The sequence below is a fragment of the Vulpes vulpes genome, chromosome 3 (genome assembly GCF_048418805.1).
Source record: "Vulpes vulpes isolate BD-2025 chromosome 3, VulVul3, whole genome shotgun sequence".
NCBI lineage: Eukaryota > Metazoa > Chordata > Mammalia > Carnivora > Canidae > Vulpes > Vulpes vulpes.
In genome coordinates, this window is record NC_132782.1 from 36,645,552 (window position 1) to 36,658,189 (window position 12,638).

Sequence of the window (12,638 nt, forward strand, 5' to 3'; positions counted from 1 at the left end):
CAATCCTTATATAATTCAGGCAAACCTCAGCAGGTACGGACTTCTCACCAGAGTGGTGTGGAGCTTGCCCAGTGCCATACAATTGATTGTTGTTCTTTGCCATTGTTATGTACTATAAAGTCACTGCAAATACCAAATTACAGAACATAGATCCATTGCTCCTAGGGAAATAGCTGGAAGTTACTCACATAGTTATAAATTATAATCTCAATTACAAATTAAACAGTTATAAATGATTCACATAGTTGCAAATTATAATCTTAAACCCTAAAAACAATTCATCCTCGTAGACTATTTTCTCTATTTCACAAAAGAGAAAACAAGGTTCAAAAGTGCTAAGTGACTTGTCTGAGGCAAGCCCACTAACAGATGCCAGAGTTGGGATTCAAAGCCCCTCCAACTAGCCCCAGGGCTCCGGCTTCTTCCCTACACAGCTCCACCTCTCCCATTTCTGTCCTCTGTCCTTCTCTATAGGAGAGCGGAAACAAGGAAGCAGGGTATCTCCTTGAATAACCTCAGCTGAAAAAAATGCTCATAGGTCAACCCAAAGTTTTTACTCTTCCCGTATCTATCTGTGAATGACTGCAGAAGCACCTGGGTATTGACTTTGGGGTTACAAATAAATTTTAATAAATAAGCAAATTTGAAAATACAGATCGAGGAATAATGAAGATTGGCTGTATTATCCAAAAGTAAGTAATATTTTATACCTACGGGTCTATGACTCATTTTGAGGTCAGAATATATCAACCTGCCACAGTGCTTAATCATAATCATTGGTTTGAAGAATTGGTTTTACTACTAATAATTTAATAATTCTTGCATTTACTAATAACTGGTTTCAGTGGACTGCAGTGTTCCCAATGGCCAAGACCACCCATGTAACTGGAATGTGCTTACGTGACCAGCTCACTATAAGAGAATCTGAGCATGAGCAGACTTGGGGATTCCTATACCACGATGTTTCACATGCCTACCGGAAGTGACTTGGAGACAAAGACTATCCTGTGTGACTTGCAGTGACAAAACAAAGAAGCCTGGTCTGAGACGTCCAGAACCCATTCAATGGATATCCTTCTCCTGTTGCTCTCTCATACTGTTTCCCTGTAACCAAGCTTTCTAAGGAGTATAAACTATTTGAGTCCCAGGAGTCCTTTCTATACCTGGACACTTAAAGGAACCAATGTGTAATCAAGGGGTAATAGTAAGTACTTAAAAATAGAATGAATAAACAAACGAATGCAACAGGAAATGCTGTTAAGACTTTAGAAGACAGGTCTACTTCTAGTTAACAGATTAGCAAAGAGATTTGAACATGGATGGTCTTGGAAGAGATCCCAGGCAGAGGGTACATTCTAGAAATATGGAAAGGATATGGAGTGGATACTGTAGTGCTCAGTCTCCGCGGGAAGAGCTCACATTCCAATGACCGGTCCACACCAGTGTAAAGCCTGGCTTTCTTGCCCCAAAGCAGACCAACTCTTCCGAGGGGCCACCCTGGGAGGCACTGGTACAGAGGGAGGCACTGACTGTGATTCCCTCCCTCCCTCCCAGTGGCATGTCCCAATAAACTTCCTGCGGGTAAACCTCCATCTCAGAGTCTTTTTTCCTCTGCCCTGGGAAACCCCGACCTACAACAGAAAGGAAAGACGCAGCAATGTTTGAGGAGGGCATGGTTTAGTTTGGCCAGAAGTCAGAGTAAATGAGGTTCAGTAAATGAGACTGAAAAGGCAGGTTACAGCCAAATCAAGCAAGCCCTTTATTAAAAAGCTAAAGAGTTTGGATTTTATTCACAGGATGATAAAAAGCCATTAAATATTCCTAACAGGGGAAGAATATTATCAAATTTATTCACAAGAAAATTAAGCTGGCAATGCTGTGCAGCAGAGATCTCCAAAGCACTGTGCCCATACCTTAACCACAAGATGACCAGATGAGAGAAGGAAAGTAAATCCTGAGCTACATATCATAATTTTTTACATAAAGCTTAAAGGGAAAGAAATGAAGCTCTGCTAATGTGAATATATGGCTTAAATACCAGCATCTCCACTCCACGTGGTTGTGTGATGCCTATAGCACTTGAGATGTTCTTGGGAAGGTGTACAGTCTTTAACATGGTGGGTTGGCCAGCGGAGACAATTTTGTTGTTATTGTTTCTTTCCAACCATATAGTGATTTATACTAGAGTTAACATCACTGGTAACATCACTGGATAAGTAGATTTATATGTTTTTCATCATGTTGAAACTAAAGTAACTGTCACAGAAAGGACTGCTGAACTAAAATGCCTCTCAAAAGATAAATATTTGCTAAAGGAAATACTAGTGACACAATCATAAGAACAAGAAACAAGCAGACATGAAACTTCTCCAACTTCTAATACAAGCTCTTCAGCTACATTGCAAGACCCAACACCACAGCTATCTAATCACATGCAAAAACAACAAAGATTTTCAAAACATCAAGAAAACAATTTGAAATACAGAGTTATATGCATTTCATGAACTGTGAACTGTGCCCTTAGAATCTCTACGTCTTGGGATATTGATGAATGATGGAATGAAGGCATCAAGATTCAAAAGATACTAAAAATACTGATTTTATTTTTCTCATCCTTTAATGCCTATTTGGTGTATGATTTACAATCTGATGATAGAGATATTTATGTAGGATTTGCATGTAGATACTTTATACTTTTTGGTTTGGTTATCTATCATAAACCTAGGATTGTATAATCACAAAAAAATGTGGGGACCATTACCTTAGTGAACTAAATGGTGAGAAAGAAACCAGAAACAATTTTATTACCATGTTCAACTTAAAATAGAGGTGAATATACTACATTTATGTGAAAATAACAGCAAATTAACATTATCATCACCAACTACTTGCCAAGCCCTGTCCAAACCACTTTACATGTCCCACTTAGTTCCCACCACCAATTTACAAGCCACGTGCTGTTATTTGAGAAGAGGAAAATGATAATTTAAGTGGTTCGATAACTTTCCTAAAGCCTCAAAGCTAGGGAAAGGCAGACCCAAGAAACAAGCTGAGGACTGCCTAACTCCAAAGAACATCCCTAAAGTTTTATGAAACATGACATTTTGCTTTGCTCCCCGATGAGACCAACTCAATTAAGTCACATGTTCAGTTTTAGCATTTGAGGAAAGTGAAACACACAGGACACTAACAAGAGGAAAATAAAAAGGCTGTTGATCAGCCTGCTGGGGTTAATTAATAAGCACAATTTAGAGCATCTCCAAGTATTTTGGTATAGAGACTTCTTCCAGCAACATCCCATAACGTAGGCCAGAGCGAAAATGAAAAAAGTTAGGATTGGCGATAAACAAGTCAAGAATGTTAGAGCTTCAAGGAGCAAAGGTTATGAGAAGTGGTAATTCCATTGTTGAATAGATAAACTGCATCGAGGTAGAAAGGTAAGCCGTACCGGAAGGGTACAAGGAGAAAAAGTAAGAAACGGAACCAAGGATTTATGAAAGGTTTACTCTGAGATGGGAACATCAAACTTCAAGGGATGCCATAGGCCATGTCATGGCCCTACCACCATGTAGCTATTGAGAACCACTGTGGCGACAAGCTTATTCTTTCATAATCACCATTAATTAATAACTTGATTAATAGCTACCACCAACTGAGCACAGATTGAGGCCAGTCTGTGAGCTAACTGCATCATCTCATTTAATTGTCTCTAAATACCATGAAGTAGAGATCATTACCATCTCTTTGTAACAGATAATTAAATGGAAGATCAGGAACACAAAGCCACTGAAACATTTTTCAATAAAACAAGGCCACAGTTTTATGAACCTAGTGAGTTCTCACAAATAGAAGGAGATAAGGCTGAAGAATTAATGGACTCTAAAGATAAAACCTGCCCCCTTCTCAATTTTTTTTTCCAGAGCATCCTTTTCAGAAAGAAAAAAAAAAAAAAGAAGAAGAAAAAGAAGAAGAAGAAGAAGAAGAAGAAGAAGAAGAAGAAGAAGAAGAAGAAGAAGAAGAAGGGTAGGTTGGCTTCAGTTGATTCCCAAACTTAACATCCTCTCCTCCAAAGAAAATACAAGCAGTTCTATTTGGTTTTTTTTTTTCTCCTTAAGCTACTTCCACTCTAAATCAATCTCTCCAGTGATGTAAGAAAATAACAGAGAGAATACATTATCAAGGAGAAAAGGCAAACTAAAATTTGACAGTAACAGAAGAAAAAATTTTACCAATAAAATATTTTCAAGAGTAGCAAGGAAAAAACGAGGAGTATGTTGCCAAGGTTACACCCTTAGCCAACTATCTCGGTGCAAACACAAGACTACTGGAAGGCAGCTCACAGCACCGGGAGCAGCAGCCAGTGAATTGAGAGCCCGACTTGTTCACCAAGATCTTCCTCCCTAGAAAGTGTTCCCTTGGACAACGTTTGCCTGGAGGAACCCTAGTTAGCCTCCCCTGAAGCTTGGCTCAAATATCAGTACTTCCCTCCCAGATCCTTCCAGCCACAAAAACACTCCCTTCTCTCAACTCTCAAAGCACCTATTATCTTCTCGTAACTGAATCTGTAGTACTTTCGATCACAGTAATTTATAACATAGCTCTCCTCCCCATTCTCTTAGTTGTTCAGGGGTAGCCGTTGGCGAGGCCCATGTACACAAGATGGGCACAGTGCTGATTCTCATGGAGACTGAAGTTCAATGGGGGGGATGCAGTTTATTGAAATCTGTCACACAAATAACTATTGTCATAAATACTTCACCAAGAAGGATGGATAATGCAGGGTTCTCCAAAGAAGATTTTTTTAAAGGTTTATTCATTTATTTGAGAGAAGGAGAGAGAGAGAGAGAGGAGGAGAGGGACAGAGGGAGAAAAAAGGAGGGACAGGAAGAGGAAAGAGAATCCCAAAAAGAAGATTTTTTTTTAAGATTTATTCATTTATTTGAGAGAAGGATAGAGAGAAAAGAGAAAAGAGAGGAGAGAAAAGAGAAGGGACAGGAAAAGGAAAGAGAATCCCAAGCAGACTCCCTGCTGAGCACAGAGCCAGATGCAGGGCTCAGATCCCATGACCCCAAATTCATGACCCTGAGATCATGACCCAAGCGGAAATCAAGAGCCAGACATCTAACCGACTGAGCCACCACGTGCGCTTCTGAGGGGAGATGTAATGAGTCTGGACCAGGGTGGATGATCTTCCTAAAAAGCAGTTCTGAAGGATGAGTAGGAGTTAGCAGGTGAAAATCAGGGGACGGACGGAGGAAAGAGAAAGCCCAAAATGCTGTGAAGGGTGGGGCTTTTCAAGAACAAAGAGTGAAGACTTTGAGGGCAGGGTAGGGTGGCATGCTGGAGAGGAGCTGACCGTTCAAGAATTTCCGGGCCATTTCAGGAATATAAGATCTTATCCCGAGTATGATTAGAAGAATTATAATCATGATAATGCCATAAATAGGTTGTCCTTAGTCTTCAAGAATAACCCATTCATTTATTACATTATTTTTTATCAATTAACCCTACCCTCAGCTGTTATCCATCTGTAATGCCTGATCCCTGTAAAGGCATTACCTTAATTAGACTTACAGCAAGAGATGGTAAGAAGGAGAAGAGGTAGAAACAAATCATAGTATAATAGAAATTCCTCAACGTGCAAGGGCGTACATGGATGGCCATGCAGACTGGTAGCTAATTCCACTGCTGTCTGGCAAAAAAAAAAAAAAAAATGGGATTCTGAGATGCCGTAGCTTTCCTGACACCACAAAGAAAGAGATTCAAAGTGATAGTGCTTCCTTCTCCATTCACATCTGAATATTTCTGCTATGGCCATCATTACAACTAATGGCTGAATATTGGAGACCAGACATTCTTTTTTTTTTTTTTTTTTTTTGCCCTAGAGGTGGCTGAAACAAACCATCTAACATTTAACTGTATAAAATGACTTTTACTTCCTGTATACTTTGAATTTACACTCAGAATCTCTAAGTATTAATTGTTAAATCTAAAATCTAACTTAATAGTCCTGACTTCCAAGCAAACAACAAGGTGAAAGGGTAAGAGGGACAGGAATTCATAAGTTCATAAGACAGGATGTTAAAAAAAAAAAAAAGTATGAGCAACAGTTTTAATGTATATGTAAAATACTGCAGGACATATTTTTAAAACCAATTGGCGACCCTGTGATCCTTTAGAAGAAAATGAATAATCACTCAAGAGCTCAGGAAAGACAGCAAGGTAGGGCTGATTACTTCCCTTGATATTAAATTGATGCTTTTGTCTGAAAGGGGCCACTTTTGGGTCACAAGTCATTGCTTCCAGAAGCAACTTAATTATGGCTGCCACCAGCTTTACGGAGAAGAGAGAACAATCCAAGAGCAGTGCTACATTCTCAAGTCGCTATCTAAGCTTATTTTTGTTTCTAGTGAGTTGCTGTGCCTGGGAAGAGTAGAGAATTGCCATTCCTGGTGCCCTGCTTAATTAAAGTCCTCTTTAAAAAAATCCCTTGTTGCCAGAGAATAGCTACAACTTTGGCAGAGGCAGTGCTAAGTTTCTCGGTGTGGCCCTGTGCCAGGCTGTGTCAATCTTGACCTCTTGGAGGATGATTAGCAGAGAAGGGGTAGTTAAACCTTTGTGCCCATTCAGTCCCAGGCTTCTGCTGGAATTGGCAGACACTATAGTGACTATTGTTTAAGGAATAACTGTCTACTAGGAACTGGACTAAGACCACCAACTCCTTTCACATAAGGCACCAAACAATGATAATGGCTTCCTGTCACTCCTGACCCGGCTTAGAGTTGGACCAGTGCCCCAAAGGGGGAAAAAAAAAAACATTACACTTGCAATATTCTTCAGACGTCCACGTCTTTTCTTTTCCCTTCATATTACAGTTCTATTAGTACTAGTAATCACAAAATCCCCAAAAATGCTCTATTCACAGGCCATGAGCAGCATGGCGATGAATAAATATTTGCAAGAATTTAACATACATGTGGAACGTTAAGTTGCTCAATGAATCCACCATTTAAATAAAATTGACTAGGGAGCTCAGAATTAAAAAGCATTAAAAAAAAAAAAAAAACGAGAAAAGGGTTCGAATAATGGCCCAAATACCAAACTTCATTGTAGTCTAAAACTCACTGTCTATGTTCCAAGTGTTTGTAAATGTTTGACTAATTTTTACTTCCTCCAAAGTTCCTTGAGCGATCACATTTTCCTCATGGCAGAAAATAACTCTAATGCACGTTTTGGTCAATTACAACCAGAAATAACCCTATTGTACTTGTACGCCTTAATAAAATAATTTATCAAAATCTCTTTAAAAACCTATAAATAAAAATCGCTACAAAGTCTCAATTATCATTTGTCTCTGATTAAAATTCAATCTTTAAATATATTCTTTTCTACTTTTGGAACTTTGCATATGTTGTTCAAAAGAACAACTGACTGATGTTAAGGGGAAAAAAAGGCAAAAATGAAGAGACCAAGGATGAAGCAAGAGGTTACATATTTAGTTGTTAACGTCCAAAGCTAGAGCCCATCTCTTCACCCACTTAACAAATATTTATTGGTCACCAGTTATGTGCCAGGTACAGCTTTGAAACACAAGACAAAAACCTTGCCGTCATGGAAGTCACACAGACTACTACTACTGTGCTGTTTCAGTGTACGATCTTTTTTACCTCTGTATCCTTGACAACTGCTCAGAGGTTATTACTGAAGACCGCGGGTCTGAATAATGGGAACTTTTTATATCAATACTCATGATAACATATGCATTAGGATACCTGGCATAGTTAAAGACGTAAGGAACCCAGTGATTGGTTTTTTACCCATAAAAAAAAGGACAGATAACACTATCACTTTCTGTAAAGTTTTGGACAACTAAGTAATATAGATTTAAATCACAAATGACAGATGCACCGACTTGAAACATAATGTTTACTGAAGTGAACCTTGTAGAGCTATGGTTAACTATTAAATGGCTCAAGTACTGTTTTTAGGTGTGAATATTGTGACAACTGTTAGTCAATGCCCTATGCCATCATCACGATTTTCTTGGTGAATTCTATCCTAAGAGGAGTGGGTATCTTACGGGAAAATCTTATCCCAGTGAAAATTCCAGGTTAGTTTTTTTTTTTTTTATCAAAACAATATTCATTGATTTCATGGGTGACCTTGCTGATTTTCCAAGCACAGTGAGTGCCCCCATATGACAGTATGAAAGTAGTCACCAAACTATTAAAGAAAAAAAAAAGGCAGCAAGAATTTTCAATTCACCATGAAATGTTACAATTAACCTCTTTTTTTCTATGACTCAACGTTCACTGGGTGCTTCAAGGAAGAAAAAAGTACTGTTACATTTAAGTGATGACAAACATCTGTATAAAAGAATAAGTTAGTACATCAATGGGATGTTTGTTTCAAAAAAAGGAAGTTGTTGAGGCACATATATAAAACCTTCATATCATTGCCTGACATCTCCGTTCTTTTCAGAATATGACTCTGTCATTTAGATACAGACAAAATATAAGAAAATCACACTCTAAGAAGATATCTGCCCAATATTCTATCTGCTTCCTGACTTCTGTCCTACTTCTCCCCACTGGCGCTACCAAATAAACAAATAAGCAAGCAAACAAATGCCGGCTTACTTTCTAAATTATGTCAAAAATTAAACAGAATTATAGGTGCAGGTAAATTGATAGAGAAACCGAAGCACCACGACAGCACAGCCAAAGGGACAGCATGGGCTCCTGGGGTAGCTCTAGGTGCAGGCAGAGAAGAAGACCACAGACAAAGAAAAGCCTACTGTGTGACCTATCACAAGGGAACCAGGATCATCAGGATCATGTACAAAAAGTGTGACTGGGTACACAGGTAAAATACTTAAATGCTACAGACACCAGAGAAAAGTGAAAAAGTATATATGCTTCAATTCCAGGAGTCAAACCCAACCAAGCTCATCAACTTAAAGGCAGGTCCTAAGATGTCAACTGCACTAAGTAGGTGTAGTCAGTCTCAGGCGGGAACTTTATTTCCTGGGACGGATCACTGTGGTTTTTGATTTTACATCTGTAGCAATAACTTAACTTGCTTTTGTTCCAAAATGAATTTCATGCTCAACTTGTTTTTCTTAATTAAGCTTCCTTTAGGAGCCCCTAATATGTGTATTATTAAAACTCATTAGTCCCATTGACGCTTGCCTGTTGTTTTTTTTGGCCACATATTCATATATTGAAGTGTTCTGTTGCTATATATAGGAAGAAAATTAAATAATAAATATGAGGACTTGAACGTTTTATGAGTGTCAGGATGAGAGACTGCCTGCAAGGCCCATAAGGTTTCACACAAAAGAGGCATTACTGCTAAAGCTAACATGCTGACACATCTCTGATCTATAAAGTCTGCAGTAATGGCAGCAGTAAAGCGTGTTGCCATTGACTAGAATTTCTCTTACATGCAACGGAAATAGGCACAGAAGAGATTATATTGACTGTTATAAAACGAATTCATATAAAATCCCCCAAAAGTTTAATGTCTAATAATTTCAAATCCCTGAAGTGATTTACTAGTTTTCTCTGACTTCAGTTAAGCTTGGAGTTAGTAATCTTTCTGTCTCACACAGGTTTGCTACCAAATAGGTGGGGTTCTTTTTTTTTTTTTTTTTGTGGGGGTGGAGGGTGGAGAGCAGAATTTTAAAGGTAAAAATACTTCATATCCTTTCATAGCAACATAGTGATGTTCAACATCATTAACGTGATTCCATTAATAGCAAAGCCAAAAGAATCAAGTATGTTACTGTTGAGGAATCACTCTTCTTAGAAACGGTTGGGAATGGTAGCTACATCAAAATATTTTAAATTAAAAAAAATATATATTTTAAATTATATTTTTAAAAGGCATTAAAAAAATCAAAAAAATCAAAAAAAATCAAAAAAATAAAAGGTATTAAAAAGGACATTCTAGATTCATCATGAATGTTCACTATTTTTCTTTTTATTGTCTGGGCCTTACAAATTTGAGATATTAAAAAATTGAAATTTTAAATTAACCAAAACTTTTGTTTTATTTTGACATTTCTCAAGAAAGCGAGAGAGATGGAAAATCTACGGTTTTGGATGCCATGTGTTAAATTTCAATAATTCATGTAAAACTCTTGCCCTTTTCATTTTACTTTCAATTAAGAGGCTTTTCAAAAAAAATGAATTAATGTAGAATAGTATGTAACTAACTGTATTTAATCGTCTCAAAATCATAGAAAGAAGCCGCAGGAAATATCTTCACTCCTACTGAATATTAGGTGAGTTAGAACACATGGAAGGCTTTTGAGGGACAGGTGCAGCTGTCAAAGCTCCAATGAATGCAACATCAGTTTTCCTATAGTCATGAGCTTTGGGGAATCCAGTGCTATTTCTTGTCACATACCTCAGGAACAGGGTTTGTAATTTTCTGGGGTAATTGAGAGCTTCCATCCCTTCATCCAAAACTACTACATTCTATGTTACTCTGAATCAAAAGTGGAAAAGCTGATCAAGACCCTCCTGCTTTAATCATCTTAACCAAAAATATGTGTTTGGATAAGATAGAGCAAGATGTAATGAATTTTCTAAGTGAACGCTCAAGTTTTTCGGGAGTTCATAGAGTGATCTGCTCTCTTGGTAGAGAGGATTTCTATAACCGGGTACCTTGGTTTTGTTTATTGGCTACAGTCTGAAAAAATTCTGTGGTGTGTAATTTTACTATTATTTCCATCATTATTGACCTTCCAAAGTGGATCTACTACCTACAAAGTCACCAGAGTTCTGTGCAGGAACCGCTTACAGAAACCAAAGAGTAAGACAAAGTTTCCCCTTTTCCTTTTCCACTGGCGAAAGAGAATAGAAAGTATTGATGATTCCTGACCGAGAAAAATAGCACTCAGCCGGGACAAGGACACTTTGAGCGGAGTCTTCTGCTTAGCACTGTGGCGAAAGTCATGACCACCAGCTCAACGGTTGTGAAATATCCGAATTAACTTTTAAAAGAACCTTCTTTCTCATGTTTCATATTCTCCATCTACCTTTGTATCAACGTCATATTCTCTACTAGCCCAGAAGGAAAAACTCCAGCTCACCTCCCATTCATCTTCATTAAATATTTACTGTCATCATTTAATGTTGTTCTTTACCAGCTAACATTTTTTTTCTGCATTACTTCAAACTTTGAAAAAAAGATGTTCACTATCATTGATCTGTGGGGCTAAGATCAGTGGCTAGAATGTACCAATACACAGACCATCCATTCTTCTAGCTCACCCTACGCATGAACCACGTGACTTAGAGCTGCGCAAAAAAAAAGGCAAATCTAGCCTCTCAGATTTCTCCCTGAAACTAACAGTTGGGCTTATAAAAACTAGTTTTCTATTTTTTGTGGCCTTTAGACAAGCTTACACAAAATCTGAAAAAGAAAAAAAAAAGAGGAAATATTTAACTTCTGCACCATAGAATCCTTGGGAGAAAAGTTTTCTATTTTGCTATTTCCTCTTAAAAAAAAAAAAAAAAAAAAAAAGGAATGACACGGTGCTTGTTTCAGAACTCAGATTTAGGAAACACATACACATACAAAACTGGGAAGAAAGTTTGGCAAGGCTCCCCTTTTAATATACCAGGATGTCTGATGCATTTGGGATTCCTGAAATAAGTACGGGGATGATGAGTGCTTCAGATGACATTGAAGAGTGGCCTTTCATGAATTCACACATAATGGGGAGGCTTCAATGTTAAGGCCATAAAACTATCTCCATTCCTATCCTAATCTGTAAACAGAAACCCCTGAAAAGATATTTGATGCTTTTCTTTAAGAGATAAAATTGGATTTAAAGAAAAAAAAAATCACTGTTTTCTATCTTAACAATTGTCTAGGTCCATTTTATTGTAAGGGATCTTGATGTCTGAAGCTTTAAGATCTCACGAATTGGCCTTAAATGGGAAGAGCCAAGTAAAATCATAATGCTGAGGTGTCAGAAGGTACTAAGGGGTGGTGGTGGGGGTGGGGGGGTAGTTCATTAGTAGATAGTTAGATACCTATTGAGATAACAGATATTTAGCCTATCTAGGGACACATTCCAAACCCATCAGCCCATCTGTGACTGCTCCTGCCCGGAACCCATGTGGGTCCCCAAACCGGTTCACAAGAACAGGCTTTTTCCCGGATTGCGGAGCAACTTTTAGTTGTCTGAGTCCGTGAACACCACTCATGTGGGGGCCTCACTGTGATCCTATGCGCTGACATTGATTTCCCCCCTGCCAATAGGGAGGAGGACCTAAAAAAAATAAGAGAATAAAAAATAAAAAAATAAAAAAAAATAAAAAGGAGGCAGGGAGGGCGGGAGGGGCTGGAACGGCCTGCACGGGAGGCGCGCACAGGTCTGCGAGGGCGCGCGGCGCGGGGTGGGGCGGGGGCGGGGGCGGGGGGCCCGGGCGGGGGCGGGGCGGGGGCGGGGGCGGGGGCGGCCGGGCTCCTCCAACTCCCACAAAGTTCCCCGGCGCCGGGTTACGCCGAAGTCTTGCAAGTGGATCCCGAGCCCCGCGCGGCGGCCGTGCACCGCGGCGTCCCCCCGGGGCAGGGGCCCTGCAGCGCAGCAGCGGGCGGGGAGGGGGAGGGGGAGGGGG

At 39.1% G+C, this 12,638-nt stretch overlaps 1 protein-coding gene across 20 annotated transcripts in view; it reads right to left on the bottom strand.

Moving 5' to 3' along the window:
* NLGN1 (neuroligin 1) overlaps window positions 1–12,638 on the bottom strand; it is an 805,972-nt gene that overhangs the window by 637,818 nt on the left and 155,516 nt on the right. The window lies entirely within an intron of this gene.